A 6496-nucleotide genomic window follows, 5' to 3' on the forward strand; every position below is an offset into this window, starting at 1 on the left:
TGCAGCTTTTTAACACTACATAATATATGCATTTGAGATTCATCCATGCCATTCTGCTTGAGAAGTTCATTCTTTTTCATTACTGAGTAATATTCCATTGTGTGGATGTTCCTCAGCTTAATTCATTCATGTGTTGAAAGACATTCAGGTTGTTCCCAGTTTTTGGTGATTCTGAGTAAAGCTATTAAAACCATATATATATATATAGGTTTTTGAATGACCATAAATTTTCATTTCTTTTGATTAAATACTTAGAAACAAGATTACTGAATCTGATGGTAGGTGTATGTTTATTAGAAGTTGCCAAAATGTTTTGCCATATAATTTTGCACCTGTACCAGCAATGCATAAGAATTCCAATTACTCTCTGTCCTCATTGCACTTGGCAACATCAGGTGTTTGTGTTTGTTTTTGTTTCTTGCCATTGTAATAGTTATGTTTAATTTGAACTAATCCTTGAGATTTTCTATGTAGATGGTATTAGCTGTGAAAAGAGAGTTTCATTTCTTCCTTTTAAAATTTGTATTCCTTTTATTTCTTTTTCGTGTGTTATTTCATTGGCCAGGATTTCCAGTATAGTGATGAATAGGAGTAGGAAGCAAGTGCATCCTTATCTTGTACCCAATTTTAGGGAGAAAGCATCCAGGTTTTCACAACTGAGTGTAATAATAGCTTAAGCTCTTTCTCCCTGTGGATGCCCTTTTTCATGTTCAGGAAATCTTTTCCTATCCCTAGATTGCTGAGAGTTTTTATTATAAATGAATCTGTTAAGCCTTATCAAATGCTTTTTCACATACATTAAGGTAATTACCTTTTTTTTTTTTTTTTTTGGTTTTACTTTTATTCTGCTGATATGATAGATGACACTGATTGATTTTTGAATGTTGAACTGGCTTTGTATTCCTAAGATAAATTTTATTTGATAGAATTATACATTTTACATATACTGAATTCAATTGGTGGTGTTTTATTGAGATTATTTCATCTATGTTCATGAGTATATTGATTTATGGTCTTTCTGCCTTTTAATGTTTTTATCTGGTTTTGCTATCAAGGTAATGCTGGCATCATAAAATATGTTGTGGAGTGTTCCCTCCTTTTTCATCTACTGAAAGATACTGTGTAGTGTTTGTGTTATTTCTTAATATTTGGGAGAATTTGCTAGTGAAATCAATGGGGCCTAGAGTTTTCTTTATTGGATGATTTTAGCCATAGATTCAATTTATTTAATAGCTATAGTATTTTTTTAGGCTGATGTGAAAGAGACGACTGGGTAGTTTCTAAACAACAAATTTATTTTTCTCAATTCTGACTTTAGCTAGTAAGTCCAAGGTCAAGGTGTCGGCATGGTGATGATCTGGTTAGGACCTTCTTCCTAGTTCACAACTGGAGCCTTCTTACTGTTTTATAGAATTTATTAATTTTTTTAAATTCAGTCTTTCATTTTACTGATTTTTCTCAGTTATTTTTCTGTTTTAAAATGTAAAAAATAAAAACAACACCATCTCTTCTTCATTATTTCCTTCCTTCTGCTTCTTTGGTTTTACTTTGCTCTTCCTTTTCTATTTCTTAAGATGGTAACTTAGCTTTTTTATTTAAAATTTTTTTTCCTAATGTAAATAAAGAAAAATATTCATGTACCCTCATTATAAAATTCTATTATCTCAGTAATTTTGTAAACTATTTAGCTTCTATCCCATAAAGTAAGAGGCTGTGTTTAAATGATGTCTTATTTTTTTTTATTTATTTGACAGAGAGAGAGAGAGAAAAAAAGAGAGAGAGAAAACAAATAGGGGGAGGTAGAGGGAGAGCAAGCTCCCACAGAGCACCCAGTGGGAAGCCTGACGTGGGGCTTGATTCTAGGACATTGAGACCATGACCTGAGCTGAAGGCAGAGGCCTAAACAACTGAGCCACCAGGTGCCCCTAGATGATGCCTTACTTAACAGATAGTTAGGAATGAGAGAATGAATGGAAAAGCCAAATTCTGGGAACTAGGAGGGGATACCAAACCAAAAAAAAAGAGGAATCACATATGCCAGAGTTACAGCAGCATCATGGCTATCTGGAATCCTATGGCCCACTACCAGGTAGAAAATATGGATTTGAAACCACTGAGCAAAAGTTGATTCTGAGACTCCTGTACAACCCAAATGACTGTGAGGAATGTAACCCCTATGAAATGGAAACAGGCAAAAGTTAATCCACTAGCACACGTTGGGACAGGAAATTTGCTGTCTGTCTGGACTGGGAAGGGAAAAATTCTCCCATGAGAAATTAAAATTATACCTGTTAATAAAATAAAGAAGCTTATTTTTAAAATATAGTCTATTAATAAAAAAATATTCCCAATATCATATGTCATTAGGGAATTGTAAATTAAAATAAAAATGAGATACCACTACATACCTATTAGAATAGCTAAAATCTAAAAAACTAACAGCATCCAATGTTGCATATAATGCAGAGCAACAGCAATGCCCATTCTCTCTGGAGAGAATGAAAATAGTGAGGACACTTTGGAAGACAGTTTGGTGGCATCTTTTAAAACCAAACATATTGGGGATCCCTGGGTGGCGCAGCAGTTTGGCGCCTGCCTTTGGCCCAGGGCGCGATCCTGGAGACCCGGGATCGAATCCCACGTCAGGCTCCTGGTGCATGGAGCCTGCTTCTCCCTCTGCCTGTGTCTCTGTCTCTGTCTCTCTCTCTGTGTGACTATCATAAATAAATAAATAAATAAATAAATAAATAAATAAATAAATAAATAAATAAAAATAAAAAAAAAATAAAAAAAAATAAAACCAAACATATTCACTCTATGATGCAGCATCACACTCCTTGGTATTTACTGAAATGAGTTGAAAATGAGTCCACACAAAAGGCTGCGTACAAATATTTATTTGTAATTGTCCTAAACTGGAAGCAACCCAGTAGGTGAATGGATAAACAACTGGCACAGCTAGCTATACAGTGGAACATTCTTTATCCAAAAAAAAAAAAAAAAAAAAAAATGAAGTATTGAGCTATAGAAACAGATGGAGGAACCTTAAATGCATATTGCTAAGTGAAAGAAGCCACTTTGGGTAGGCTACATAATATAGGATTCCAACTACATGACAGTTTGGAAAGGGCAAAATGATGGGAACAGTGAGAAGATCAGCAAAGGATTCTGGGGAAGGGAGGAAAGGGATGAATAAGTGAAGTACAGGTAAACCCATTCTGTATGAAAATGTAATGGCACATACCTACCATTATGCATCTGTCAAAACCCATAGAACTCTACAAAACAAAGAGTGAAACTTGATGCAGACTATGGATTATAGTAAATGACACTGTACCAATATTGGTTCATTAACTGCAATAAAAGTGTTACACTGGTGCAAAATTTTAAAAATAAAACTGTATAATAAGGCTGGAGGTGTGTTATATATGGGACTCTACGTACAATCTACTCAATTATTCTATGAATCTAAAACTGAACTAAAAATAAAGTCTATTAATTAGTTTTAAACTTAAGAGTAGGCAATTAAGAATAAAATGAGCACATTCAAAAGAATTAAGGGAGTAAAATGGGCTTACATAGATAAAAGTTAAGAAAAGAATAAAAGGCAAAAAAAAGTATGGTAAATAGAGAATGCACAATATGATGGTTTAAAGATCTGCAAGTATATCAGCAAGTACATTACCTGCCAACAAAATACACTCTTCTGTGAAAGGACTAATTTTAAAACTGGAAAAATAAAATGACCCAGTGCTTTGAGAGGTTTTTTTTAAAATATCCTGTTATTGGAAGATAGAAAATAAAGATATGGAGAAAAATATAACTGGAAATAGCAAGCAAATGAAAGCTGATACATCATTATCAATATCGGAAAGTAGATTTTTGGGTAAAAGGAGAGTCATGACTTAATGATGAAGGAGCCATTTACTAGGAACACAAAACAAAATTAAATCTATATGTATCTAACAATACAGGCCCAAATATATAAAGCAATCATTGATAACAGGTCAAAGAGAAATTTAATTTGCAATAATGCATGCCTTTCTGTAAGAGTAATTAAATAAATCAGGCAAATGTAGATGATAGGGTTGTTAGTGGCTCAGTCAGTTAAGCGTCTGCATTGCCTCAGCTCATGATCTTGGGATGCTGGGATGGAGCCCGCATCGGGCTCTCTGCTCAATGGCACGTGGGCTTCTCCTTCTCTCTCTGCTCCTCCCCTTCCCCCCCACCCCCTACCACCTGCTCATGTGCTCTCTCACTCAAATCTCTCTCTCTCAAATAAATAAATAAAATCTTAAAATGAAAAGTAGATGATAGAGTTCAACATTATAAATGATTGGTTTGGTTGCCTGTACTACACTTGATCTCAGCCAAAAGGCCGAGAAGTGATTGCTTTAATTGCTTATAGAAAGAACAGAATGCATTTATAAAATACAAATTCTTCTCAAGAACACATGGAACGTTGATACAAATTGACTATATACTATGTTGTAAATATCTGCATGTCAGTTTCCGTTAGATCAACTTTTTAATAAAAAAGTCCATACAGTAGAAAGAGAATGATAGATTTAAAAATAGATTTTAGAAACTACAAGACATGTTTTTAAGTAATTCATAGTTCAAATATGAAATTATATTAATTACATTAGAGAAAGTTTAAGAAATTAACAAGTATTGGTTAAGTTATTGGTGAGAAATTCTCCCACCACTGATTGGGATGTAAACTGTCAGAGCACTTTGCGTAATGAATAGGCAATATATAAAAAAGATGAAGGTACACATACCCTCTAAGCCAACAAAACCACATTTAAGTTCATACATAGAGAAAGTGCCATTCATGTGTAAGAGGACACACATAAAGATAGTTCTGAAGCATTGTTTCTAATAGCAAAAAATACAAAACAATGAAATTTAGTTTATTAATTAATGGATACATAAATAATCATGTACTTATAAAATGGAAAAGCATCAATTGTCAATATTAATGAATTCCCTTGATCAAGTTTACTTTTTTAGATCTTACAAGCCAAGCTATCAGTTGAGCGTATTAGATAGGTACTTATGTAGTTCCAGAAAAAATTCCATGTGGGTGGTTGGTTTTTTTTTTTTTTTTTTTTTTGAAATTCAAAATATAGTAGTAAAAATTAGGTACTACTTTATTTTATTTTGTAATACAAGTCTACTAATGAGAAAAATAGGGCTCCCTTTATGGGGTAAAATTTCATCTAATTGAGGTTCAAAGTTAATGTTTCATATCATCAAATTGATTGCAAATGTTCATTTGAAAAAAAAAAAAAACTTTTTCAGTTTGAAGGCTGCACAAAAACAGGTGGTGGATCAGATTTTGGCCCCTGGGCCATTGTTTGCCAACCTCTGAACTGGATCAATGTATGAGCATAACAGTGAGTGTAAACACATCTTGGTACCACTTACGCAAGCTATTTTTTTTAAAAACCAGAACACTGTTATTATTTATGGACATATATAAGTAGTCTAAGTACAAAAAAGCATGAACAGGAGGGTATATACCAATGGTAGGACAGGGTCGGAATGCAATATTTCAGGTTAAACTAATGAATCCAACATTTCAATACTTAGAATGCCTTTCTGGGCTCCAGATGTACACTCCAAAAACTGCCTGCTGGATAGACCAACTGGGGTTGGCCACAGGAATTTGGAATTGGATGTATCCAAAAATAAATGAATCATTTCCCTCTCCCCCACCTCTTCCAGGGCTTCCTGACAAACTATTCTCTTACTGACCCCTTAGGGTTTATCTCAATAAATACCACCACCATCTCTCAGGCTTCTTCAATCTGTCCTTTCCTCCCCAAATGTTACTATTATTTCTCAAATTCAGGTCCTTATCATCATCCTCTCTCTGTGTGTCTCTTTCCATCTCTTTCTCTCCTCTCTTGCTATTACAGTAAAAGCCTCATAACTTTTCTCCACGAGAGAAAGTTTTTTGAAACTTAGATGGAATGGACCCTTCTGTTCCATTTCTTCAAATTCTCTGATGCCTCACCATTCTGGATAAGAAAAAAAAATTAAAGTCTTTAACAGGTCTTTAGACTCTCTGAATTGATTTTCTTAACTTTTCAATGTTAACATCTTAACTTTTAAATCTTCTAGTGCTTAACTTTAACCATTCCACCGCCCCACCTACCGCATACACACAACTTTCCACAATTATGGTCTCTAAACTCCTATGATGACACTGAGAGCTCGGATGCAGTGGGAAGTTAATCAATGAATAAGGAATGTGTTTTGTTTTGTAGAACCAGCAGTTCAAGCCAAGGAGAAGCCCAACTGGGTGTCTCACCTGGGAGCCCCTTATGTGAGCCAATTTGAGCCAGATGGGAGCTGAGGGTCTACTCTGAAGCCCCCTTGAGCTGACCTGAAGTTACTTTTAGGTGATTATAATACTAAGAGCCCCTCCTATGGGTGGGGCTTTCTGCCATTTTTTTTAAACATACCATGAATGCACAACATGTTG

General features: G+C 34.5%; 1 pseudogene; it reads right to left on the reverse strand.

The window, feature by feature from the left end:
* Positions 1-4262: 4262 nt before the first annotated feature.
* Positions 4263-4390, reverse strand: LOC112920955 (U2 spliceosomal RNA; annotated as a pseudogene).
* Positions 4391-6496: the final 2106 nt, after the last annotated feature.

The sequence above is a fragment of the Vulpes vulpes genome, chromosome 2, assembly GCF_048418805.1.
Source record: "Vulpes vulpes isolate BD-2025 chromosome 2, VulVul3, whole genome shotgun sequence".
In the NCBI taxonomy this organism is placed as follows: domain Eukaryota; kingdom Metazoa; phylum Chordata; class Mammalia; order Carnivora; family Canidae; genus Vulpes; species Vulpes vulpes.